At 48.3% G+C, this 27,685-nt stretch overlaps 1 long non-coding RNA gene across 1 annotated transcript; it reads right to left on the bottom strand.

Moving 5' to 3' along the window:
* Nucleotides 1-15,210: 15,210 nt before the first annotated feature.
* On the bottom strand, nt 15,211-16,964 carry LOC110346175 (uncharacterized). The gene is made up of 3 exons (XR_002390044.2): nt 16,842-16,964; nt 15,571-15,716; nt 15,211-15,478 (listed from the first exon to the last, which is right to left on the bottom strand). It is a non-coding gene; the product is annotated as an uncharacterized LOC110346175 (long non-coding RNA).
* Between the last annotated feature and the right edge of the window lie 10,721 nt (nt 16,965-27,685).

Genomic DNA, 27,685 nt, shown 5'->3' with positions numbered 1-27,685 from the left:
GAAAAAACACATTTTTGTATTTTTCTTACAATCAGATAATAGTTCTCTTTATCTTTGCACTCAGCTTGCAGGGAGGGACAAATGGTGTTATTCGAGCCACAGCCCGCATGCCTGCCCCTTCCACCCTGACTTGATCCCACCCAAGTCTCTGGAAAATGAGCCCCTCTCAGGAGACTTTGAAAATTAGTTCAGGCTAATCGCTGCTGGGTAAGGAGAGTGTAGCAGCTGTTTCAAATAAGAAGTAGAGGGAGATGGGCGTATATTGCAGACAGAATAATTTAGGTTCAACGTAAGGACAATTTGTTAGCTAAGAAGAACCATGGAAAACTAAAATAGTGATCATGGTTTATGGAATCTCCCTGTCTAAAATAAAAATTAAAAAATAAACAGGAAGTGTATTTCTTTTTCTAGGCAGTTTAAGTTTACATCTAACATCACCAAGATGCTGTTTTCATGGTAACAGCTCTTGCTTGGAAGTTAAACCATGTCTGAAAGAAGCTCAGCAGCCCTGGCTTCCAAAGCACACTAGAAGTCTTAGTAGACAAGAGCAAATTTAGGAAACTTCTCATCTCAGCTAGAAGCTGGATTAATCTTGGAGTACTATATGGGGTTATTTGGGAGGAGAAATGTGAGAACAGAGTTACGTTTTGTGCTAGTATTTCAGCTCTCTAGGAGTAGGGTTCTGCTCAAAGGAAGCCAAGATAAATTGGAAAGTTGCAATTACCATACCTTCAGAGAAAGAGATTTTCTACTCAATGAGCAAAGCAGTTATACGCAGTGGAGCAGGGAAACTTGACTCAACACTGGGCAAGATGGGACTTTTCTACCCTGTCTTGGGGGCCTTAAGAAGAGGCAGGTTAACAAGAGAAAGGAGGAGCATTGATCGGACCTCAGTGTCCTAGGACCCTTCAGAAGTGAAGGCCCGGGGGAAGCTGCCTAGGTTCCATGAAGAATGGGCAGCAATGTGGAGCTCTGGGCTTAATAAAATGGTACCAGACTGAGAGGGGAAATGAGCAAGGCCCATCTGTTGAGAATTCCTCACCACTCTCAGGCCATAAGGAATCCCTTTAGGGCCAGCTCTGCAACAGAAAGTTGGAGAAATATTTTCAGTCTAACGCCTGGCTTTTGGGGAGAGGAGTTGTAGTTTTTAGGGGTCAGTCGTACAGGTCAAAATGGACTAGGAGAAAGAGGGGCAGGAGAAGATCAGAGAGATCTTGCTTCTTAGCCTTGCCCTTTCCAAGTGTTCAGCTGTCTGGGCGCCATCTTTGAGGCATTGCTTTTTGAGCCTCAAAGTGGTGCTTCCTCCTGTGGGGACAGAGTGGGACCTGGACAGAGGGCTTGGGGAATGATAGGAGGAAACCACAATTCCAGAATTAGACAAGGACAAGACACTGTTTGATCAACATGAAAAGCGAGGTGAGTTCACAGTTCACAGTGTGCATAACTTTAGAAAAATCCCACTAATGTAAGATCTCATTCATTATCAAATAAGACAGGGCATGAATGACAGTCTCACCAAGGAAGAAATAGTTTTGGTCTAGGCGCGATTAGCATTAAATTCACTAAATAATAAACAAACACAAACGAGCACAGGTCATTAGGCTGCATGGAGGAAGCAGTGATAAATATATTCTTAGTATGAACTCAGTAACTGATTTGGGGAAGTGGGGGCCCCACATAAGCAGTCCCCTGAAATGAGTATAGTAGTCTGGGGACCAGAAGAGTTTCCCAGGGTGCCCTTGTCTGTGTGCTCTCTGAGCCCAGTCAGCAGCAGCACCGGCCTGCCACCTGGCAGGTTACCCACTATGCCCAGTCAGGCCCCAGGGCATGGTGACCAAAGCTGCATTTCTGCAAGAGCTTCCACTGATTCTCACACCTGGTCACACCCTGGAATCTCTGCCTGTGATGCTGACCCGCTCCTGTTTTTGTGAATAAAGTTTTATACACTGAGCTTTTGTGTTTGCCTGTGAGTGTGTATGGGACCTTTTGTGTGACTGTGAAAAGGGGAGGGGAGTGATTTCCTCAGAGACTGTATGGACCGCAAAACCCGATGTATTCACTCTCCAGGCCCTCACAGAGAAGGCGGTCGGTCACCCATGCTCATGAGTCTAGAATATCGTTCCATAGCTCGAGTGGGGCAGGAAAGAAACTACCCTTTGCTCTAGGTGCATGGGCTTCGGGATACAGGCCTTTTGGCCCTCTGTGGTGGAAGCCCTACTCTCTTCTCTCTTCTTTTAAGATGTCATGATGAATGGGAAGGGGCGGCTGAAAGAGCTTGAGAATCTTTGTATGATAAACTATGTAAAATAATCTATTTAGGTCACCTTATTTTCTAGAGTAGAGGATAAGACATGGAACTGACAACAGTTCACACTTTTTGTTGTTTTGGTTTGTTTTTGGTACCAGGGATTGAACTCGGGTCCTTGTGCACGTGAGGCAGGAAGCAGAACCACTGAGGTAAATCCCCAGCCCAGTTCACACTTTTTAAAGAGCACTGAAGTCCCCGCAGGCACAAGGTCACGCACAGTCTCTTTTCTTCTCTGGGCCCTGGGATGAAATAAGAGACCTAAGAAGTGCCGTGGTCAGGGTACACGGTTGGTTTTTATATTGTTCCCTTTTGGTCATCTGCAGGAAAATGGAGGCACCTTGAGACCATACTGTTAAGTGAGATAAATCAGACACACAAGCTGAAATATCCCATGGTTTCTCTTATATGAGAAACCCAAAGTATGAATAATTTTAAAAGCAAAATAAAAGATAGTAGGAAACAAGGAAGTAGAACTTCTGCAATTGGAAAGGAGATGGAGGAAGAGGGGTGGAAAGGAGTGGAGGGGAAGTGAAAAGAACGGAGATGTGTTCTGTGCATGCACCAACTGCCCACGAGGAATGTGATCCTTGTGTGCTGCAAACATGCACTACTAAACATAAAAATAAATTTCAAAAGCAATTTCTGAACTAACTGGCACATTCTTCCCAGGAGTACAAGCCCTTCAAAGGTACTTTCTGATGTTCTTTGAGTTTTGCTCTTTCATACTTGCTGGGCATCCCCTAAAAGATTCAGTCTGTGATTCTTGGTCAGGATGGCAGGGCCAGGGTGGCTCCATGTTTGTGGCATGTGTGTTCTACGTGCTCAGCTCTGAAGAAATATTTGTCATATGGTCCTTTTGCAAAAAAAAAAAAAAAAAAAAAATAGTAACAAAAATTTTAGAGGCCTCATCTACCAAAGTGAAAAGATCCAAAATGTCACTACAGGTGCACTACAGAGAAAGTGGCTTCCAGAAAGAAAGTGGTTTGTAGAAGAGGACGTCTGTCCCTGGCAAGGCCATGGGGCTTCACAGCTGTCCATCCGTTTCCCACCCACACTCGTCCTGCTGTTCTCCGGAGACCATGTCAGATCTTCCAGCTCATCAGCATTTATGAATATGCATTGTTTGTTAGCCACAATATTACAAAAAGCTTATTCCAAACAATGGTGACAGTGACTCAAGCTCATGACTTGTTCCAGACCCCCAATGCCCTGGGAAGCCAGATGGTAGCCTATCTTAATGTTGGAAAAAAACATGGATAGACTGATTTCCCTGTACCCTTTGCCTGAGAGGCAGAAGAGAACTTTGCAGAAGTTCTCGCTGTGAAGGAAAGGGATGAACCGGGAAAGCAAAGCACAACAATAGCTATACCTGCTGACACCAGAAAGAGCAATAGGCCCAGGGTACCACATATTTAGCATCTACCCCAAGTAAAAGTTGCATCTTCATATTTTAATGTCTGTTTGTTGCAAGGGCTTGGATAATATAAAATAAACAGGCAGGCCTCCTGTCTCTGGAAAATTTATTTAAGAAAGGTCATTTATTTATTATATTCAGTAATTTTTTTTTGTACTGGGGATCGAACTCGAGACCTTGTGCTTGTGAGGCAGGCAGTGGAACAATTCAGTACATGTTTACTGAGTTGCCTCTATGCCAAGCATGGCACTGCAAGCATGAGAGGCAGTAAACAGATTCCCAATTTCCCAGAGCTTGGGGGTAGTGAAAGAGATACAAAGGAGAATAAGTGAGGTGTAAGTGTGGCTGTGTGTGTGCAGCCTTCAAACAGGGCTGTAGAGCAGGACTTCCCCCTTGATTAAGTCATAAGTACAAGTCAGTGGGTATGGAGGGTGCTTCTCAGTGCTCCGTGGCAAGCAGAGGTATTGGGGAAGGATTGCAATTTGGCAAAGGAGGTCAGAGAAGGCCCCCGGGGGGGAGATGCCTGGAAGCCACCGTCTCAGACCCAGCTGGTGCAGAAGTGGGCTGCACCAGCTTATCCAACCCACAAATCCGACACTCGAGAAGTCAGAGCACTTCTACTTGGAGGGCAGATGTCAGCTCGGCTCCAGAAGCTGATGTCACCCAAGGTGTGAGCCAAGGAATGGGTCTCCGTGTCGGGCCGGCGCCGTTACGGTGTTGTCAGAGAGGAAGGGCGGCTGGAAGAGCTCCTGGAAGAAGGCTGCTGTGGTCTGACAACACCGCACCATTTCTCTAGAACGATAATTTCCTCAGGACAAGCTCAGTGCCCTTGGGGATCAAACTCGGGTCCTTGTGCTTGCACAGCAGGCGGCGAAACCACTGAGCTAAATCCTCGGCTCAGTGCCCTTTCTATGTGGCTTAGTTGAGGCTTTTCAAAAGGCAGACGAGCCTATTTTCCCTCGTTGCCGCTTAGATCTAGAATGTTCCCCCAACATCTCATGCATGTGGAAGATGACTGAACTGTAGCGCGCTGTGCTCCTCAGTGGATGTATCCATGGGTGAGTTTGCAGCTGAATGTGCTGTTCCTGTGAGTGTGACCTTGAAGGGTGTATTCCTGCCCTTGGCACCTCCCTTTTCTCTCTACTTCTTGCCTACCATAGGTTGAGTGCCTTTTCGCCGCGTGCCCCTCTGCCATCCTGTTTCTGCCCTGGAGCTGGCCAACCATGGACTGAAACGCGGCCCAAATCAATGTCTCCTCTTTTAAATCATGGGTGTCAGGTGTTTTGTCCCAATCAGGGGTAACCGACCGATGCATCATCATTGTGCACAAGTCCTGTGCTCATTGAACACTGCTTGCAACCCCAAAGGGAGCACTCCTGGCACCTTTGCCTCTTTTGTGGACTCGTGTGAGCTGGTGAGACAGGAAGTGTCTGGATTCCTCTCAATCCTTGCCAAGGCCCCTGGAGGACAGAGATGCTGTGTGTATAAACCTGGAAGCAGTTGACAAGGCACTCCATGGAACAGAGTTTGAATCCTCCCTGGGCACTTCAGATTCAAGAAAGCCACTAAACTCCTATTTTCTTTGGTTTGTTTGTTTGTTAAATGAACAGGCAAAAGAACCTATCCAGTGTATTGGTGTCAGGATTTGAGATGAATGTAAGAGAGACTGAGACAAGGAGAGTTTGCTGAGGCTGATCAGAGCTGCAACCCAAGAGACAACTATTTCAACAAGTTGAGATGTGCTCCAGGGTCTTACAGACTTGCGACGAGTTTTGAAGGGACAAAGCCCAAAGGGAAGGAAGATGACATGGCATGGAGCAAGCCCCCAGAAAGAAAGGGCTTCGGCTACTTCAAGAACGAGGCGAAGCATCCTCAGAAAGAGTGAGGAGAGGGCAGGAGCGAAGTGGGGCAGGGAGGGGGTCGTGGCAGGGGACCCTGTGGGACCCGTGGGCTTGGAGTGCTCCACTCTGACAGGACCACAGCTCTCAGCCCAGGGGCCACAGGACACAGCGGGCTTTGTCCCAATGGGTTCACTCTGTGCTGCGAGGAGGAAGTACAGCTTTCCCAAAGTCCGAAGTTTAATTGGAGGTTAATATGATCAAAGCCTGGTCTCTTGCGTTCCCTTGGCCAAGTATTTTGGGGCTTCTCACCCTGCCTTTGTCTGTTAGGTTTTAATTTTTCTACAAAACCTGCATGATTTCTTGTAGAAACAGTGGATCAGTATTCACTAATTTAGTGTTTATGGTAACTTTCTATACTTTATGAGAATAAATCTTAATGTCTTCCCCATTGGTGAATGAATATGGAAAAGATTTTTAATTGCATATAAAGAACCCATATGTGTAACAAAAATATTTATTAAAATTAGTTTTATAAGAAAAACACATGATTTAGAATTTTGCAAAATGCATGAACAGATGCTTTCCCAAAGAAGATATAATGGTGGCAAATCAGTATAGGAAAAGATGCCCAGTGTGAGTTGTCATCAGGTAAATGTGAACTTACACCACAGAACTACTATGACACACCTATGAGCATTATTAAAATAATGGAAACTGACACAGCCAAATGCTGGCAAGGAGGCAGCACCCTGGAAACTCTCACTCACTGCTCTACAGCACAGTGCAGCCACCTTAGTGACAGTGTGACCTTTCCTTACGCAGTTTAATATGTAAGCAACAGTCCCACTCCTAAACACCCCGAACTAGTGTTTCCACAAAAGTGTGCATTAATGGTTTATTCCTAACTACTAAAAACTAAGAACAACCAGGATCTCTCTCCACAGATGAATGGGTGGTATATCCACACAATGAAAAACAACTTAGGAAACAAACAAACACAAAGGCAAACACAAAAGATGTGCTAATTGATTCATGAAATAATTGAGGAAAATCTGAAATGTTTTGTTAAGTGACAGAAGCTATACATACAGTGAGGGTTAGTCTGGTCGTCAACTTGACTGGGTTAAGAGCTACCCAGGAGAGTAGTAAAGCAGAATTCTGGGTGTATCTGGGGGATCATGGGAGTGTGACCTCAGGGACAATACCTGGCCCTGGCCCTTCTGCTCTGGCTCCTCTGCTCTCTTCCTCTGGCTTTCATGCTATGAACAACTTCCTCTCCCACATACCTCCACCATGATGTTCCTGCCTTACACCCAGTCAACTATGGACTGAAACATCTGAAACCGTGAGCCACACTAAGCCTTTTATTCTTTAAATTGTGTATCTCAGGTACTTTGTCTCAGCAATACAAAGGTGAGTACATAATGTATAACTAATCCATTCATACAATTTTAAGAGAAAGGGGAAAATACAAGGATGAAAAATAGATCAGGAGTTGCCAGGAGATGGCGGAAGGAGAGGAGCTAACTAGAGCACAGACACAGAGGGGCATGTATAGGGTAATGGAGCTTTTCTGTGTGGTACTGTTTTGATGGGTGCACGACTCTGTGGATTGGTCAAAAACCACGAAACTCTATGTCACAAAGAATGAGCCTTTCTGTATGCAAATTTAAAGGATGTTGGGGAACCAGGATAGAATGAACATCATTCCCATGTCCAAATGTGATGATTCTAGTAATGAAGGGGTTTGGGAAAGAGCCAGTCTCAGTAAGTAGACACTCTAAACCCAAAGACCAAAAAACTGCGCATAAACCCTGGCCTCTCTCCACTTGGTAAACTACCTTCTCACAGGGCAGCCAATTCTGACAGGTTTTTACATGGAGACTGGGGTTGAACAAATATGTAAATAAATTGGAGCCAACTTTTTCACTGTTTGAGAAAGAAATTATGAATAATCAGGGAGAAGTTGGGGAAGCTAGAATAATTATTGAAGGGTGGCTTAAGCTTGGAGATATCAGTGTGAGTTATTTTAGCATATATATATCATTTAGCATGTATATAATATATATTTTTATATATTTAAGTATATATAAGCATATGTATGTATATTTTAGCATGTATATAAAAATATAGATAAATTAATATATGTATATATACATATATACATTTTATATATACATGCATATATATATACACAAATATAGATAAATACCTTAGTAAATACAGTAATGTCTTGGTTCACGAATGCTTCGGTTGATGAACAATTTGGTTTGTGAAGAGAAGCATTTAGCAAGATTTTGCTTCCATACACAAACTCCTCATGGGGTGATGAACACGACCACCTCCATCTTCCCCACACAAACATGAGAGCAGCCATCTTCCCCAGAATCGTGGAACGAGCTGAGTTTGTGAGCCACGGCATCTTTGTGCACCTGGGTCATAAGTTCCAGCCCCGTCTCCAGAGAGAGCTGGAAAGCAGTGACATCTCAGTAGCAATGAGCACATCTTTGAGTGAGCAGTGTCCACATTTGGTTACTAAATACCATGCTATCATTCTCAGATAAAATAAACCAGAGCTCCTTGGAGAAATAGTTGATTCTAGCCCTGTGTCAAAAAGATGCAAGATGATGCTAGAGACCTTGTCGTGATGCACGTAAGGGGACAGGGAGGAAGTAGGTCCTAGGGGCAACACTTTTGACCCCTTGCTTGCTGAGGAGCTTTTCCTCTCCCTCTAGGGTCCTCCACTGGTCTATATGTCCTGATTCTCAACCATGTGTAGATACTGAGCTCTCCTGTGATCACATTAAATCCACAAAACCCAGCCTCACTTTAGTGAGGTGTCTCATTGCATGCAATGATTAAAACTCAGAATTGAGGTGTTCCCTCCCCATCCTGGTTCTTCTCTAGTTAGTTCTCTTCTTCCTTTCCTTGCCTCAGCTTTTCTCCTTCTCCTCCTGCATCTTGCTAACTGCAGTACGGGACCCCTCTATTCTTAAACAAGTGAGAGAAACAGAGAGAAAGCAAGAAAGTCCTCCCTGGCTGGCTCTGGGGGCTGATGGGCATCAGTGCTTTGGGGCAGGGTGAAGGCTTACTATTGGCCCCTCTCTAGGGATTGATCTTCGTTTTAGTGACTTTATGTCACAGATATCTGTGCAGTGCCCTTGAATTCACCCCTAGCTTGATCTTCTGTGACTCCTACCACCTGTAGCCACCTGAGTGTCCACCTCTGGTTGGCTTCTCTTGAGGTTTTCTTGTCTCTTCAGGTGGTTTTCTAGGGTAAACCCTAAGAAAATCCCCAACTGGCTCTCAGAAGTAGACGATTCTTGTCTGATCCATAAAGCATTCTCATGTATTGTTTGCACTGAAAGTTTCCAAGAGCACTAAGATTGCCAATTCACAGTCTTCTACTTGGTTCCACGGTTGTCGGCCAGCCTGTCACTCTGTTTCTCAGGAAGGACTCCTATGGTATTCAGCTGTGACCTGTCACTGCATGGGTGATGTAGTTATTACTACAAGATGTCTTCTAAAGTCTTTTTTCTTGGTTTGAATTGAAAGATAAATCCTTTGCCTTTTGCCTGTGATGAAGTTGTGCTCACAACATACTCACAACTTTTCTCTGAAATCTTCCCCTCAAATCCTCATCTGATAGAGAAAACCTAGCCCTTTTATACCCTTGATGTGAGTGAGAGGCACAGAAGGTATAAAGTGGGCCCTTAGCCACCATGAAACACTTTTATCTTGGTTTGACACCCCATATACCTCAGCTACAATCCCCTCTGGCTTGTCCTGTTACACAGAAATGCTTGCTAAATATATTTTAAATTTTGCTTGGATGCCTCTGGCTTGTCTTCCACATTCTGCTTCTTCATAAAATACAGTAACACGTGTGCTTACCTCCCAGACTGTAAGATATTTTTGATCATAATGGCTACTGGTGGATTTTTCTTTTTAAGTTACAGGCAGAAATGTTCAGATATCTTCAGGGCAGAAAAACTCCATGATAACATTGCAAAACAAAAAATGTGATAGAAAATCTGCAAAGAATGTCATGAGCATATCCAGGGTTAAACTGTGGCTTTTAAAATGTTTGGCACATACGCCAATAATAGCATGGCCACTTACACCAATCCTCTTCGTGCTGAGTGAGGCTAAGCCCTCTTCAAGGGATAACGACACTAAGAGGCCTATTGGGAAAACTGCCATGGAGTCCAACACACAGCTCACTTGAGAGGAAAATCAAATTTCCTTCCAGTCCTTGAGCGGTGAGAAGGTGGCACATTAACCCCTACATCCTTTCAATAACCCGGGGAGTAAATCTAGGGAATGCCGTACAGTGAACGCGAGTCCACAGGGTCAAAAATACATAGGTCAACATTTCCCCTGATGTTGTTCTCAGCCACTTTATCCTCTACACATTTTATTATGATGATGGCTATTAAAGGGCCTCCTGCGCTACGTGCAGAGTGGGAAAATGTCAGCCACACATTGGCACGGCCTTTTCTGTGTAATATACAAAGGCATGCTGTAGTAGAGTATGTATATTATTATATACATTCAAGATTGCAATAAATGGAAGCAGCTTTATATGAGAAAGGCACATCTCCGGCTACTTCTGCCCATTTATCCTGAGCTGAGCAGGGTGTTCTTCTCCCTGTGAGACACATGAGGAAGTTTTGTGATTTCCGGAGAGAGTATATAGATGTGATGATATGGCCTTCAGCTTCCTCCATCGCCACTCCTGGTGAATTGAGTTGGATTATGTCATTTCCTCTGATGCCCTATAATGCAACCTTAAGAATAATGACCCTGCGACGTAGCTGTGCTGCAAATGGCTTTTCTGGTGCCAGAAAGAGATGATTCATATTTGGCTCAGGAACCATTTCTGGAAACTGCCTGAACAGAGGACAGAGTAATTCACTAAAGGGCTCCATCATCCTCCAGGCCAATTTGAAAACAAGGGTTCATCACTGAATACAGACATTTAACGGACACATTTGTGCCTATGCATATGTGTGTGCCACAAAATGTCTGGTTGTATGTCAATATCCAAAAGACAGATGTTGAACATGCATATTCAGTCTTATGTAATTTAAGGGCACAAATGTATCAGATCAGATATTACAGTTATTTCTCATTGTTTAATTTTAATTATGTGCTCAGAAACAAGTTGGTCTGCTCTTACTATGTCCTCAATATGATAAGAGGAGGTCAAGTTGAAACTGTATTTCTGCCATCCTGTGTTTTCTCTTATTCTCATAAAATGACACTAAAAAAAGACATATATGGTGGTTGTCTTAGTTACTCTTGTCATTGTTGGGACAAAATACTTGACATCCAAAGTTAAAAGAGGAACAGTTTATTTAGCTCACAGTTTGTAGAGGTTTCAGTCCATAATCAGCTGGCTCCAAGGCAGGTTGGCACAGAAGGGTGTCACAGAGGAGAAACAGTCCACCGTGTGACAGGCAGAAGGCAGCAAGCAGCAGGCAGCAGCAGCAGCAGCAAGCCTGCCTTTTCTGTCTCCCTTATATTCCATCCAAGCTACCAGACTATTGATTGGTGCCACCCACATCCAGGGCAGGGCTTCCATTATCTGCACCTAGAACTATGCTAAATACAATCAGTGGACTAATTTAGTACCACACATCCTCAATCCCAGCATCACACGCTTAACCCACGTTCATACATCCTAGATTCAGCCACCTCTGAAAAGCCCCACCTATAAGCACACGAGGCTTTGGGGGGACATCTAGATACAAGCCATAGCACTGGTCTTGTCCATTTCTACAGCCTGCCACTGAAGTTCAAGAAGCATCTGGCTGCTTGAGTTGTCTTTACAGTGGGGACAGGCTTTCTACCACTGCTCTGGAAGCCATGTCCTGGCACCTTTTTAGGGAATTGTGTGCACCCTCCCAGGACTCCTTCTGGGCACCTTCTGGGCCCCCTTTAACCACCCAGTTATCATATTCCTCCCTGGCTATGTGTCAAGCTGCACATTTATTTTTCTTAATCTTTTCTCAAAAATCAATTCCATGAGCCCCTTAATCATTTTTATTGATCTCCCTTGAATTCTCTCTAATATGATGGTGCCTATCTGCCCCAGTAGGCTGGCATTTTCTGCCTCAGTTCTCGTCCCTCCATGTTCAGCTGCAGCTGGGTTCCATGTAGAATTTACCATGAGGGACAGGTGGCTTTTGCCTCAAAACATACACTTCCCACTAGTTTCTGAGACTCAAAAATACACTCTAGGGGAAACTAACAACTTGGTTCATGCTCACTTGCATGAATTTTTTGCTCTCAGATCCTGCTTTGAATATGGCTTTCAATTACTAAGTCTCTGGTTCTTCCCCAGGTCACTGCTCTGAATTTCTCAGGCCACAAATCTAACCTTCCGTGGGTATCGCTCCCTCCCACCTCCTTGATAAGCTGCATTGTATGTCAGCTAACAGTTGCAAGCCTCAATGAGAAGAGGAATAAAATACTGTTAAAAATCTTTAATTTGTAAAGGTGGCAAGCTTGTACATGCAAAGGGTTTACCTGATAAACAACAAAGAAAACACAAGAAGTAAACAAGAGACTTGGGAAATGACATAGATTAAATTACTATGTGGGTGTCAGGGGGCTGAGGACAGGCCATGCAAGATAATATCTGTTAACTTTTCATAAGCACCACTGGCTGCCCTATGTCTTTTTTTAACACAGGCTATTTAAATGTAGAGAAAACATCTGTGAAAAACACAATGATTTTGGTCATTTTTGCAGAGGCAGAAACTAAAGCATAGAAACAAGCAGAAGTCAATCTGGTCATGAACAAGTTGACAGAGGATAGGATTTAAACCCATACCAACTGCTTCTGACTCTGCAGAATTTATCACTTCTTAGTGCAATAAAATAAAAAACATTGGGAAAAATATTGGTCTGCTCAGTAGGTGATCTGTGAGATATCTACCCTACCTTGGTAATCTAAAAACATACACATGAAACTTTCTAAGAGTCAAGTTTCCAACAATATCATGTCAATATCATGTCAACAAAAGGATGTTCAGGAAAGTAGACAATTCTGGTTGGAAAATTAGCTCATTATTTGTAATTTACATGAAAGCTTTTCTGTGATTAATGAATCACAACAGTATTTTAAATTCTGCCATCTTTCCTTGGGAACGTAGCTTTGTACACATATGTTCAAGTTTCTGACTATGCATTTGCACAAATCCACCTGGGGGGAAAGACAGAAATTTACCTGCAGAAGTATAATCCAGAAGAAAGGCAACTGATCTTAGCTTCTTCTTAACTTATCATATCCCTTTGACCTTTGCAAGTCCAACAAGTTTAGAACCTTGTTTGTAAGAGAAGCCAGCTAAATCAAATCCATATTCATCAAATCTTCCTGTTTGGGTCACTCATTATGTTAAAATGGAAAGTAGTATTTCAAGGAGATTCAATTTATGTCCTAAAGGACATAAGAACCATTCTTAAAATATGAACAATTTCTGCCGTGAATTTTTAGTGGCAACCTCTGGTCAGATCTCTGAGATCTGTTCCAATGAGCTCAAGATGAATTTCTCATTTTTCACTCCCAGAGTTTAGAAGTCTGCAAGATTGAGAGTTTTTGGTCTATGACTCACTGCCTGTCAGTAAGTGCTTCTGGCCCTGTCAATAAATTTGCTCACAGCTCTAATTGTGCTAATGAATTGAACATAACTAGACTTACAACATCATGGGTTTCTTCTGGCAGAACTCCGTAGATTTTTCAGAAAAGATCTCAGTGGGAAAACAAATAAATGTACTGCATAACTTCTCCTATCAAGATGCAGTCTCCATGGAGAGGAGACAAACGGGGGATTCTGAACTTGGCTTTGTGAGGACTACTCCTCTCTGAATAAAGTTTTATTCGATTTGCAATGATGTGACATTGTGCCCTTGGATTAAATGCAGTGGGTTGCAAGCTGCTTTAGGGTAGAAACTATGTATTGTTTTCTTTGTCCCCAGTAGCTTGTTGAGGGCCTATTCTACCAACCATAGCGGGCGACTGACTATAAATTCAGTATAAAGAGTTCAGGTTGGCTACAAATGGAAGGAGCCCACTGCTCTGTGGTCCCTTCCTGTGTGCTGGTCACAGTGCCAGGACTCTTACAAGCCAAATTGTTCTCAAACCCCACAAACCCCACTGAAATGAGCCAGTCAGCTCCATTTGATATGGGAGGAAGCTGGAGCTCAAAGAGGGTAAGTGACTAATCCTAAAGTCTGAGCTTAAGAGAATTTGGAACTTGAGATTCAAAACCAGGTCTGTCTGGTTTCAAAGCTTATTCTTCTTCCACAGGCCCAGAATGCCCACAGAACCTACCTGAGAGGGTAGGCTTGCTGTTTGGATCCTTGCTTGACCCCTTGAACAAGCACTGCAAAAAGTTATTCAGCATTCTCTAGGCACCAAATGCCTTGCTTAAATGATTGGCCATTGCCTAAATCCTTTTCTAAAGAATGAAATTTGTTGGCAATGAAGAAGCTTTGCAGCTTTTGTCAGGGTCTCTTCTACTTACATGAGGTCTTCAAAGCTTTGCTTTTCTCTCTTCTGCAGTGGAGGAAGTCGAGGGTCTTTCATACCTTGAGCACTGAAGAAGTACTCATGGGTAGCAGTCCTTTCATTTGAATAACTGTTTTACAAACTGTTGCTGCCCAAAGAGCACCATTTGGAACTTCCAAGACCTAACAGTTGGGTTCTGGGCAATGCTCATTACTTAAGGCACAATAAAAGGGGAACAAAGAGGTTTACGTTCGTTCTGACCCCTCCACCACGCCCTGTCTTGCTCTGGCCTAACAGAGCAGCCCCTGAGCGGGGCAGAGCGCTGGCTTGATTTCCATTGCACAGACAGAGTCGGCAAACAGCACAGTGAGCCCCTGTGATGGGCTCCTCTCCCTCCTCCTACAGGTCACCACCCCAGGGACAGCACCTAGTGGCCACTCCCCTGGGAAAGCCAGGCAGTTCAGGAGCACGGGTGGGAGGCAGGAGGCAGACAGCTCCTCCCAGAGGCCCATCTCCCAAGCAGGGGCAGACTGGGTGAGCCCCGGGGTCCCCAGGCCCTGGAGAGGTCCCATGCACAGTGCAGGGTGGGTCACAGGGCAGCACAGCTCCATTTGTCTGAGGAGCCCAAGAGAAAGGATGTTTTAGACAAGTCATCAAGGACCCTCGAATGTCCGAACAGTTCATGCCAAATCCAAATCTCAGCATTCTCTCCAGGAACTATGCTAACTGCTTATACCTGGAAATACGCAAGAACATGGAGCACCCAGGGCCCTGATAATAGAAACTAGCCTGAAGTTAACTCTAGAGAAGGAGGCCTCAGGATAAGGATTCAGTTGGTACCAGGCCAGCAGCTTTGGAAAGATTTGGAGGCCTCGAGACAGCAGATCTGTGACGCCCAGGGTGGAAAACTGGCAAAGCAGCTCTCACTTTGTCCTGCGCACAGGAGAGAGGCTAGGAGCGGAGCAGTAGTTCACTAGCAGTGCCTTCTAAGGCTCGGTGTCTCTCCTCAAAGACCGTGAGCACGACACAAGCCTTGGCTTGGAGCTGACCAGTACATTCAATGCATTTTGGTAAGCAGTTACACTTACCAATATAGGATTCATGAACTGAATTTAAAGATTATGCTTGAAACTCAATTAAGAGGCAGAATTATTATGGATCCTCCAATACTCTGCCTTATTTTACAACAGTGAGTAGGAATGTCATTTATGTTAATACAAATAAAGAACTAGCTGCGTGTGAGCAGGACAGAAAGGAGAGGCCAACTGGGAGGAAGGCAGGTGGGGAGAGCCCCAGGCATTTTGTGGGGACCAGAAAACACTCGGACTGAAGGTCATGTTCTCCCCATGTGGATTCGGAAGGAGTGTTCTGGTCCACGGTGGCCCACGGGTGGAGATCTAGAATAAAGAATTCCAGCCCATGTGTAAATCAGGCCTCATCCTGAGACCTGCGTGCGCAGATCCTAGGACGAGGTGGAGTTAGTGCTTACCCTGAGGGATCCCGGGCGACCCCACAGGCAGGGACACCTGCAGGAGAAGCTGATGCAGGAGCCTGGGGCAGGGCGAGCAAGGGGAGCTGCTGATCTCTCATCTCAGTAAGCAACTGGGACAGGGACAGGTGGCCGAGTCCTCTGAACTGAAAGAGAATCGACAGTGTGATGGGCGCTGTGTCTTCCACCAGGAAGTTTTCAAAGCAGAGATTGGGTAGAGGGGGTGGGGATGGAGAGAAGACCCCAGCACAGAGAGGGAGACGGGGGGAGGCTTAGGTGTCCTCAGAGATGACATCCGTCCACGGGGAAGGAATGGCAGTTTTCATCAAAGCACCCAGTATTGCTATTCTGAGTTTTCCTGGCTTCAGCGTAAGAAGGCCGTGAGACCAGCACCCGCCGTGGAGACATCACGGCCTTGAGTCCCAGCCGCCTCAGCTGGGCGGGGCTGGGGAGCCTGGAGGCGGTGTCTGTGAACGGCCCCAGCGGGCTCACGCGTGTTCTGGGGACCCCTCCTCCGCTGTCCGGGTGGCCTGGGGGTGACTGGGACAGGCAGCTGACATGGGAGGCTGGGAGGCGGCATCGGTCCCCACCAAGGTGGAAGACTGCCCAGGGGCGAGTCTGCCCACGGCCCGCAGCCGACCACGTGGCTGCTCCCTGGGCCTCGCTTCCCGGTGTCATCTCCAAGGGAAGTCTCTCTCTGCGCACGAGTGCTGGGCTGTCACCTTCGCTCGGGCGGCCCGTGCTCCCTGTCACGTGCGTCACACACATGGTGCCCAGCGGGGTGCGGCCGCAGTCCCAGGCCCTGCTCTGAGGGCATCTGCCAATCCTGCCAACCCATGACGCCAACCTCAGCACCACCTTTTCCCGGGCTTCTCGCTGAATCACCCAATTAGCTCAAATCATCTCTGACTGCTCTGAACCGTGTCTTGTTAAAACACGGGTGGGGGGGCCCAGGGAGTCCAGAAGTCACTCAAAGCACAAAGCCTCTGAGTGCCCCTGGCGCCCGAACCGCCAGCATCTCTTAGTAACCTGGCTGGCGGAATTAGCACCCAGGTTTTAGAACCTGGGAAGACCTTCTGGGCACTGCCTTTCCTTCCTCCTAACGTTTCCTCCAGCGTCTTTCACAGCCTAAAAGCAAAACTGCACGTCTCAATTTGGGGGAAGGAAAAAGAACTTTGTGCTCAAGGGATCGATGATGTATTATATCACAGATTATCTCTCCTTTCACAGCTGCGCCTCAGCTCATCGTATCCTGGTGACAATCTCAGTACCTGTGCCCAAGAGTTTACTTGTCACATTCAGGTCTCAGCAGCTCTGTGTCCACGGCTGACAGGACTGAGGGTCTCTGGGACGACAGGGTTCTCAGCATGCTCCGCTGAAGGCTGCCACCTTCTGTATGGAGAGGTGCCTTGGAAACCATGTCTAACACCCTGGAATTCTGTCTGCTTCAAAGTTCTGTGGCTCTGATTCCAACTAATTTTAGTTCATCAAATCATATTGAGGGCAGGGTAAAAGCTAATGAGAACTTAATATTGAGAGAAGCTCATAAAAACATGCTTTTGACAGTACACAAAAGGCTTCCATGAGCTCCAAAACGGCCCTTTGGAGGTAATTTATTTGTTAGAAGTGCAACAGCCCCATTTAGAGAGAACCTTTCACTACCACTGCTGTTTATCCTTGGACCTGAGAACTATTCCAGTGTCTTACCCAAGGGATGTATCAAAAACGTCTATCAGTCACTTCCGCAGGCAGGCAGACTCCTGGAACTTTCACAAGTGAAAACGGCAAACAGAAGCCACAAAGAACACCTGCGCTTTAGAGGTGATGTCTGCCTTAATTATTTGCAAATCGCTGTGATATTATGGTTGACATCATGAAGGGGGTGAAGAACCACACACAAATCAAGCTTTTTTCTATATTTAAAGTATTTCTTGCAACTAAATGGATTATTTTAGGTTTGCACATTCCGTGTAATTAGTGCATATGGTCCAGCTGTGAAGAAATAGCTGAGGACTCCTAACTTATTATTAATTAGGCTCATTAAAATGCAAGAAAGAGAACGTTGCCTAGGTAAACAATACCTTATGTCGGAAAGTCATTACTTGATGAGAGCTAGTCTTCCTAACTAAAGTCATTACTGATATTTTGTGGAAGGTTTTTTAAGGCTCCACGGGTGCCAGTTAACTACTTTTGACTGACATCAAGGACGGACACACGGAGCTGGAAGAGGCCCATGGTACCACAGAACAATTCTTTCCACATCATTTCAAAATACGTCTGGGGGAGGTTAAAGGTTGACAGCCAATGACAGGCCTTCTTCAGCTGCTGGGGTGTCACAGCAGGAGCATGTCAGGAAAATTTCCTCGGCCCCTCTGAATTTCTTACATGTTCACATTTCTTTTCCTGTCTCACAAGTAGGGAGGGATTGGCAGCTTCGTGACAAACACCTGGGAAAGAGAAATGTGCATTATCCCCGTTAGGAGGCAGGGAGGCGTCGAGGTGAAAGACAGCTAGTTCTGGGGGGATGGACGTCTCTCCTGATACTTTGTGGACAAGAGGGGACCAGAGGCTGGACCGTGTGCAGGCACTTCGCCCATGGGTGCCCCTCTTACAGCTTCATGCACTTTTCCAAGGGAGGGTACATGTCGGCTGTGGCTTTCACTGCCTGGAAATGCAGGTCCCCAGCCTGGTAATTCAAGACTTAGCCCACTTTGCCGGGGTCTCCCCAGTTTGCTCAAAGTGTGCAACTCGAGGCCCCAGGAGCGGGATGCAAAGATGAACTCCGCCCAGACTCCCACCCTGGGGCCTCAGGGAGCTCCAGGCTTTGGGGCCTGACGCTGGAGTCAAGACTGAGTCTCTGGATGATTCCCCGGGCATTGTCTTCTCCCTCAGGGTGCTTGCTTGGAGAGCCATGGAGGCAGCAGCATATGCCAGCTGAGAGCTGGAGTTTTAGAAATGTTTCCCTGTCTTTAAAAGTCCATGCACGCCTCCATATGCATCACTGCAGGGATGCAGCTCTGGTCTAAATGGATCAAAAGAGGCTATTGACAGATGCTGGAATGAGTGTCTACCTTTAACACTGGGTCAATGAATAAGTGTCTGACCTAGACTTTTGACTGACATGAAGAGCTGTCAGGAAGAAATCTTTCTAGTGATGACGGTGTAGCAGGAGGAGAGGCCAGAGTGGAAAGAGAAGCCCAGGGAAGGATTTCACTGGCAGGAGGACAAACTATGTCCCCTCTGACCCAGTCCTGGAAGCTGCATGCTTGATAATAAAGTTCAGCACCAATGCTGCCTTGGGATGGGAGGCATACAGTTAAATCTGGAAATTCCATAATGGGATTTGGGGGAAAAAACCCCAAAAAACTAATTAATGTTTGCTTCAACTGATACAGTATTATCGCTGATATTATTTTAAATTCTCATTCCAAAAGGATTATAGAAAAAATATTAAATTTAAAGAAAAATTTGCCCACATGATCCCATAGGAAAGTTTGAAGCCTTCAACTGAAACAGACACTGGAATATTAGACGGGATCCTGAATGGCCCACCCTTTGCTATTCTTTGTTAGCCCTGGGCATGTGACCTCTCTGGGGAGAATATGGCAGGGTACCCCCTGTTTTGCAATATCATTTATTCTACGTTTTAACCTAACTATGTCTGCCAAATTATTTCCCTTGGGCACCTTCCCATGTCTGGAAGCTGCCATCTGTATTTCAGATCCCCACTTCCCGGTTCTGATGGTGTTTCCGGTTTGGTTCTTGAATAGGGTGCTCCCCAAACCCGAGACTGTCCATTGCATAATAGTGACTGCTCTGCTTCCCATCCAAGGGAATTGTCACTGTCGGGTAAAAGGGCTGAAGACCAAGACCAGACCAGGCCACAACAAGCCTTTATTAGGGGAACAGATCTGCCGGGCCGTCTCTGAACAAAGGAGAGACAAAAGCAATATGGCCGGGGCAGGGAGAGTCTTTTATAGAGACTGGGGTGGGGTTTGTAGGGGCAGAGGTGGGGTTGAGTGAGGTAGTGACTAGGGAATGGAGGAGCTGGTGATGTCACTAGGTGGTAGGAGGTGAGCAAGTATTAGGTTACTTTCTAGGTGGGAACAGGGGCATGCTGGGAAGAAGGGTTTATTCTTTGGTGGGAGCAGCCATCTTGGAGTGATGTCACCCAGGGGAGGGGGCAAGGCAGGATAGCAAGAGGGCCGCTACTCTACATAATAACTGCTGAGGTGGTGGGAGACCTATCAGTCACCGCTTCCTGTTCATGAGGAGACTGTGGCTCAGAGAGGCTGAGGACCCAGCTGAAGGACAGCTGACTCGCTGTTAGGACCTGGGGTCTGACTGGAAGGGGCAGAAGGTTGGGGTTGTGGCCTGGAAGGGTGCATCTTCCTCCCCAGCTCCTTGCTTGATGTCTCTGCTTCCTTTCCTCTTTACTGGGAGCAGGTCTCTGCCACCACGGCCCTGCCCTGGAGACAGCCGACTCTGGACTGAAACACGAGCCAAAAGAGACTCCTTCTCCTTAGTTTGTGTCTATAGGGTGCCGTGTCTCCATGACAAGAAAGTAACTGAGACATGGGAAGAGGCTCAAGTCCTCTCCTAGTCCCTTCTTCCACCTCACCAGCTCTCTGCCCTGCAGCGGGGACCTCTAGGAGCTACACGAAGGGCCCCCCATCTCCCAACAGCTGTGTCCTTGGCCCCAGCCCTTGAGTCCTCACACAGGCAGAAGGGAGGTGGAGTAAGGGCCCAGGCTATGAACTCTCCTGGCTTCTTGTAAGCCACCTCTAAAAAGGGCACAGCTACTCTGAAGGAGACAATGGTGTACTCCTCAAGATTCCAATACTCTCTCCTCCTCTTCCTTTTGAGCCTGAGGATGGTGACTACTCAGCTAGCCCTTGATACTCAGTGTCCCTAGGAGTCCCCACAACCTATCCACACCTTTGTGATTGGCCTTTGAGCTTAGCCCCTCCTGAGTAGCCGTACCTGGGTCTGTTACCTGGTGACCCTAACTGTTCAGGCTCTGCCATATGTGTTTGCTCCCTATAGACACAAGACATTTTTCTGCATGCATTCAGAAACCAGGCAGGTCTACAAGACCGAGTGAGTCCCAACACAGGAGGTGGCCAAGCACATCCCTCTAGTACTACTGGAGCCAGGTCAGGTCCAAATTCCCAAGTCAAAGAATTTCATCCTAGGCAACCTCTTATTTAGTGCCACTAGCACTTCCCATATATCATCTAATGTACCTATTTGACACTCCCCTAGTGTCTCCATCAGCTTTGTGCTGCTGCACCAGAAAACCTGAGGCCAAGAAATATATAGAGAAATAAAGTCTCGGTTCCAAGATCCCGGAGCATGGTGCTGGCTTCTGCTGGGCTCTGATGGCATCGGAAAGCAAGACTGGATGCAGAAGAGATCACAGAGCAAGACAGGAGCCAGACAGCTGGCAGAGGCAGGGCCTGCTCTTTCTATAACAAGCAGTTCTCAAAGGAAGTGATCTATTTGAGACCAGCATGATCCCTTCTGAGAGTGAGGTCCCACACAGCTTGGAAGTCACACACAAGCCCATCCACACCAGGACCCTGGGCATTGTGTATTTCACCCCATGTTATGAACAAGGAAACTGAGCCTGAGGTTAGCAACTGGCCGGAAGCCACACAGTAGATGGCAGAACTGGAAAGCGCCCAGTGGCAATGGTCCTACATTTCCTGGAGAAACTTGGCAGTTGGCAAAAGTAGCAGAGGCCGACATGACCTACAGGACATTCCAAAGACCTTGGTCTCCCAAAACATGAAAGAGTTCATGTGCTCTGCTTCATGTGAAGTAAGTCTATGGTGATACTCATGGGAGCTGTTTCGGGACACTTGAATATGGGATGTTGAAGGTCATTTCAGACCCTGTGCCCCCAAAGGGAGACTTCATCCCACCAGCTGCAAATGTGCCCCTCAGCAGCTGGTCCTGCCCAGTTCCTGGCCATTTCCCCTTTCCAGCTACTGAGATTCAATACCTCTGGCATCCTGGATCCCTCTCTACCTCTCAGGTGTCTGCCCTGGGGGGTTGGCCAGTGCCCTCTCCAAAAGTCATGTCCACCAGAACCTCAGAACGTGACCTTGTTTGGAAAAGGGTCTTTGTGGGTAGAATTATAGAAAGAGATGAGCTCATACTGGATTAGGGTGAGTCCTAAATCCCCTGAGTGATGTTGCCAGGAGAACAGGAGAAGAAACAGGGGCCACATGGAGTGGAAGGTGATGAGCCGAAGCACACAGGGGTTGGAGTGAGGACGTCAGGAGCCCACAAGTCCCAAAGACAGAGAGAGCTAAGCTGCTGACACTTGCTTAGCACCTGTAACTCCTGAATAGTCAGAGGATCAATTCCTCACTTTAATCCACTGAGTATGTGGAAATTTGTTTGGCAGCCCTGGGACTAGCGTCCTTTCAAAATGTACCAAGAACATGGCCAGCATGGCCACCTCCCCTCCAGTGACCGCAGAGACTCTGCGGTCCTGGATCATCATGGTGGCTTCTGGCCTGGTCACCTGCTCTGTCCTAACCTTTAACAGAACGACCCTTCAAACACAGCGTAGACCTCAGGATTCCTCTCATCTCATACAACACTGACTCCCCAGCGCCACGGTGGGGGTAGGAGCTTAAGCCCTTGCAGGAGGGGGCAGAGGGACCCAGGATGCCTCTCATCTGGCCCTTGGGACTCTGTGGTTCCTGGCTAAGCTTTGGCCACATTGACCTCTATGCTGTTCCTCTAGCACATCCGGCTCCACCCTGCCTTCTGGCCTCTGTACCCTTTGCAGGGAGGTACTTTCCTGTCCTCTCCACTCACTCCTCCAAGCATGGGCTCAGGGTCACCTTCTCCAGGGCTTCCTCCAGCAGCCTGTTTCAGATCATGCGCTCTTCCCTGCACAGCCCACACTTGCTTCCCTGAGCTGCTTCATCTCCTTTCCCTCTAACATCTGCACCATTTAGTCCCTCATCGTGTACGATGCCTCAGGCTCTGCCCTCAGCACACGCAGCAGGTTCTCAGCTCCACAGCCAGGACATCTTCACCTATCCAGCGATAAATTCTTGGTGCTCAACAGTATGCCCAGGACATAGAGGACGCTCAACAGTATTTGATGAGTGGATGAATGAATGCACGGAGAAGAAGTAGAAGAGGAGGCTAGAGAGGTGTCAGGACAGATTATAAGAAGGCGTTTGAATTCTGTGAAGGAATTTTATATTTCCTTCTGAGTAAGAGGAGAGGTAGCATTGAGCTGTGTGGACATTTAATTCTTTTTTATTTTTAAAAATTTGTATCAGTACAGGTTTGCAGTACATGATGATTACATTCATCCTGGGGAGTTGGCATCTGTACATAATGCATATTAATTCTTTCTTATTCCTTTCCACTCTGATCTCTTGGTCCCCTTCTCTTTTGGAAAAGTTCTAGCTCCCTCTTTCCTATTATCTATCTTTTATTTTGCTCTTTAATTTATTTACACTTTGGGCTTCTCATATAAGAGAAACCTTTTGATATTTAAGCTCCCATGTCTGATTTACTTCACTTCATTGCATGATCTCACCATGCACTCATTTTCCTACAGTTCTTTACCTACCTGAGGCTCCGATGTTTTCATCCTCTGTAGAAAGCCATTTCAAAACTCTGTGGACTTGTTGATAATTTTAGTGTCAAAAAAATCCTCACATGTGAACTGGGCTCAGAACAGAACTGAGATTTGTATATTAGCCTCAAGGATAATTACTGCTCAGTTTCAAAAAATGAGAAGGAGGCCGGGGATTTAGCTCAGTGGTTCCGCCTCCCCAGTTCAATCCCTGGTACCAAAAAAAAAAAAAAAATGTTTCAGAACCATTCACAGAACTGGTCACTGCATCCTCGTGGCCAGTGGCAAGAGTATCACTGTATTGAATTCTAGTGACAGCTGAGAGAAAGCCAGTTAGCATCTACACCCCACTGACGTGCAGCAGCAACGCGAGGCTTCCTGGCCGCGGGTGTCAGCAAATGTCTGCATTTTAGGACAATTCTCTAGGAGGCCGAAGAAATGTTCAGTAACTGAGAACTACTTCAGCTTTGGCTGCATATTTTTCAGCTCCTTCATAAATGTTTGCGCCTCTCTCCCAGAGGGAGGGAAATTACCTTTGCAAATCCTCCTCTACCTCTCCTCAGAGCTCAGAGGTACAGCTCCGGGAGAATCCGAGCACCTCCCCTTCTGTTTCAGCATCGCAAATTGGCTATCAAAGCTCTTCCCTGACCTTCCCCTCGCCTCTCCATCACACACGAACACATGGAGCCGACTTCGAGTCCTGCAGCACCTCGGGAAACTCACGGCTAATTTCATTATTTGGGAGAGAGAGATGCAAATGAAGCCAGACAGCTGGCGCACCCCTCCGGGCTGTGCACGGTGGAGGCCGGGCCCACCTCGCTCCTCCTGCTCACACAGGCCCTGGGCAGGCGTGGAGGCCACCGGGCCGCGGGAACAGATGGTGAGGAGGGGAACGAGGTGGCCGAGCCCCAGGTGCTGGCAGGAGAAGCTGTGGGGAGGCGGGGCGTGGGCAGTCAGGCGTGGCGTGGTGTGTGCCCACCTTACGGCCGTCACTCCTGGGGCAGCAGGCCCCTGGGGCAATCAGAGGAATCGCAGTGGACAAACCCGAGGGTGCAGAGCAAGACAAAGTGACTTCGTGCTTCCACCCCTGGTCTGAACTTGATTTTCAAGCCCCACCTCAGTGCAGTGGTGTGAACTTTATTCCACCCAGCATGCTGCCTTCCTGTGCAGTTTGCTGAGAGGCCAGGCGATGTGGGACGTTCCCAAGGTGTGACCACTGTGTCCTTGTGTCCTGTCCACGTGCTGTCCAGGGGATGCCAACATGTCCTGCCAGGGTGGGTGTGTGGTCCTCGAGGTACCTGAGCTCTCCCAGTGCCCGGTGCAGGTACCAGCCGGGGTTGGGGGTCTCCTGCCCTCCTGGGAAAGGGAGGTGACATGGTGTCTGAGGAGCAGGGTCCAACCCGTGCCAGGGTGGAGACCTAATAACATTGCAGAGCCCCTGCCTGCTGCCCAAAATGCAGGGGCAGCCTTGCTGAGAAGGAGGCAAGGGAGGAGGAGCCCAATGTGTAGATTTAATCTCGGCGGAGCTGAATCTTCTGCTGATTACAGAAGCCTGCAGAGGCTGCCGGAGGCTGCAATCTTCCCTTCCGACTGCACTGGGCCTTTTCCATCTCCTAACAATTTTCTTTGATTATCTTGCTTTGTACTCACAAGACCACTGTGGAATAGGCTCCTGTAAAGGCAAGGAACCAGGCGAAAGCGGAGAGGAAGGACCAGGGAGTTTCCGGAGTCTCCCCACTTCCTGCTGGGTTCCCTCTGGTTTACCCCTTCCACACTGTGCCGTGGGGCCCAGCGATGACCTCTTCCGGAGTTTGTCTGAACCTAAGTCTTTGGGGACGACCCCAGCGCACCCACCACTAGCTGTGTGGGAAAGTGCCTCCTGGTTCCAGATCCCTGATCCTGGGGCTCATGCCCCACACTGACAGCGCTAAGTTCTGGACACGCCCCGAGTGCTGCTGGGAAACTGACCTGGTGGCTGGACCTCAGGACTGTCTCGTCCTTTGTGTGAACAGTGCAGATCCCATTTCCTCAATCATTTGGAGCACACACAGAGGAAAGAATAAGTGCTCGGGAATGCCTTTATAGGTATACCGCAATTTCCCCAAAGTGTCTCCTTGCTAAACACCAAAGGCTTTGATCTCCATTCATCTCGAAATTATGCAAGGGGAAGGAGAAGCTGAAACACAACAGATGCTCTGACTCTAAGCCACTTCAGTGCACAAAGAAAAAACCCACAGCTTCCAGATTCAGTTATCTTAGTTTATGTCTCTTCTACCTTGAAATATTTTTTCTCCTTTTTGCACTCGTTTTGCCCGCAGGCTGTGGTGCGTGAGCCTGGCTGCTGCTGCTGCTGTGCACTCTGCTTTGCAGAGGCACCCAGTGAGGCCCGAATGGCCCAGAGCAGGGTCTTTCTCCTCCCTTAGCCCTGTGGCTGGCCGGGCGCCCTTGTGAGCACTGCTCGGTGGCTCTGTGCAGTCTTTTCAGGGAGAGGAGACCGCAGTGAAGTTCCGTAAACGCTGTCATAGAATTTGATAAGCACTGCCACGGGATTTTCACTGCGCACTGCAGTGGTGCACTGCCGACCCTTCGCTCCTCACCCCTTCTCTCCCACTGTGGGTCCTGCGATGCCCGAGAGGACACCTGCTCACTTGGCAGTGGGGTGCTCACTTCCACGCTTCTCCCCCAGCTCCCTGGCTGGGCTGTGAAGTTTACTTACTGCTGCACTTCCTCTCGCACTGCTGCCCAGGGAGTGTGGGGCAGGGTAGGGCCAAGTCAGGGCCCAGCCTTTGGGCCACTGCGGTGAGGGCTGCCCGCCCTGGCCTGGCTCCCAGGGCCCTGGTGCCAGGCTAGGCCGAGCTGGGCTTCATTGGCTCTCGGCTTGCCATGGTCCGATGCCACTGCTAATAGTAAGAGCTGAGGCTTTGAAAGGGGAACAGTTCTGGAGCTTCAAAGCCTGTGCGTTGAAACTCCAACTCCTGGTCACTCTCAGCTGCCCTCATTTGGAAACGGGCCCCACTGACACTCCGACTTCCAGACTCCACACGGAGGGGATGGTTCTGCTATGGCCCGAGTGACTTAGTGTGCGGTGGCCTTAGGCTCCCAGGACCCAGTGAGGGCCACATAGCCCAGGCTTCTGCCTCCTGGTGCTCTCGGTGCCAGAGGCAACCCCGAAGGAGAGAAACCCCAGAGTCCGGGGAGCCCGGGAGGAGAGGAGGGTCACCGAGAGGCTCAGTCTCAGTCAGGGGTCTCCCCACCCCAGAGGCAGCTGGGACCAGAAGGCCCCCAAGGCCGCTAGCCTGGAGCCCCACAAGTGACACAGAGCTCTGCCTCTGCCTCTGTCCAGAGTGGTGAGGACTTCCGGTCAGGAGCAGCCGGTGGGGATGCTCTCTCTGCATGACCGCAGGAAGCTCCTTACGATGAAAAGAGCCGCAATAAGGACTCCTCTTACTGAGTCGGCCTCCTACTGAGCAGTAACTGCCTGCAGGGACAGCACTCTTCTCTCTGTCTCGGTTTCCTACGCTGTAAAATGGGGATAAGGACATAGAAAGTGTTTCCGTGTTTGCTCTTATTATTACTAAAATAACACCATAGGTGAAGTCTGGACGATTTTTCCGATGAAGGAACTGAGGTTGAGAAAGAGGAGGTGATTTGCAAAGCTCCGTGTCCGGCAGGTGACGCCGACCCCCGCCTGCAGGGCTGGAGCTGCAATGCCGGCGGCCAGCATTGAGCAGGCCGGCGGGGTCAGGGGCGCAGGCCAGGCCGGACGTGGCTGGCAGACTCCGATGGGCACACTCGTCACACAGGGCAGACAGCGCTCGCGTCCCCACGGCCCGCAGCCTCGCCCCCAGCCCAGGGCGAGGCCCAGCCGTCCCCACCCAGCCGGCCGGTGAGGGAGGGCCCTTCCTGACCTCCGGAAATGAGCAGGGAGTCCAGGGACAGAGCCAGGGCGAGGCCCCTCCGGCCACACAGCGAGCCCGGCCCGAGCCAGGAGGTCGCGCAGGGCTCCAGGCTCTTTCTCTGCGCGAGGAGGGGCGGCCCGGCACTGTGCAGCGCCAGCGGTGCGCGCGGGTCCCCTCCCAGCTGCCACAGGTCAGGTCGGCTCCGGCCGTGAGCGGCTCGGGGTCCTGGATGCAGCTCCGCCGGGGGCCTCGGGGTCCAGGGAAGGTCGTCCAGAAACGGGGGCTCTGCCCGGCTCTGGGGCTCCCGGGGCTGCTGGGGGCTCGGGGAGCAAGCACTAGGGGACAGTCGGGTAGAAACCTAGCTCCGCCCCTAACAGTTGGCCAGAAAGTGCTGAGGAATCCGCAGGCCTCCAGGCCTCGTCCGAGTGCCGGGCGGGGTCTGCTCTGTTCTCCGGGCTGCGGGTCAGAGACGGGCGCTTCTGTTAGGACAAGCAGGTCGATGACTGCAGCCCTGGACGCTGATCCCGGCACACGGCCCCTTCCAGGTTACTTTTTCCAAACGAAACTACACATAAGTGGCCTTTAAACAATGTTTCGTTAAAAA

The sequence above is a fragment of the Heterocephalus glaber genome, unplaced genomic scaffold, assembly GCF_053883595.1.
Source record: "Heterocephalus glaber isolate CG9 unplaced genomic scaffold, H.glaber_assembly_v1.0 deba00001067, whole genome shotgun sequence".
Classification (NCBI taxonomy): Eukaryota; Metazoa; Chordata; class Mammalia; order Rodentia; family Bathyergidae; genus Heterocephalus; species Heterocephalus glaber.
This window is presented reverse-complemented; position numbering and strand designations above follow the sequence as displayed.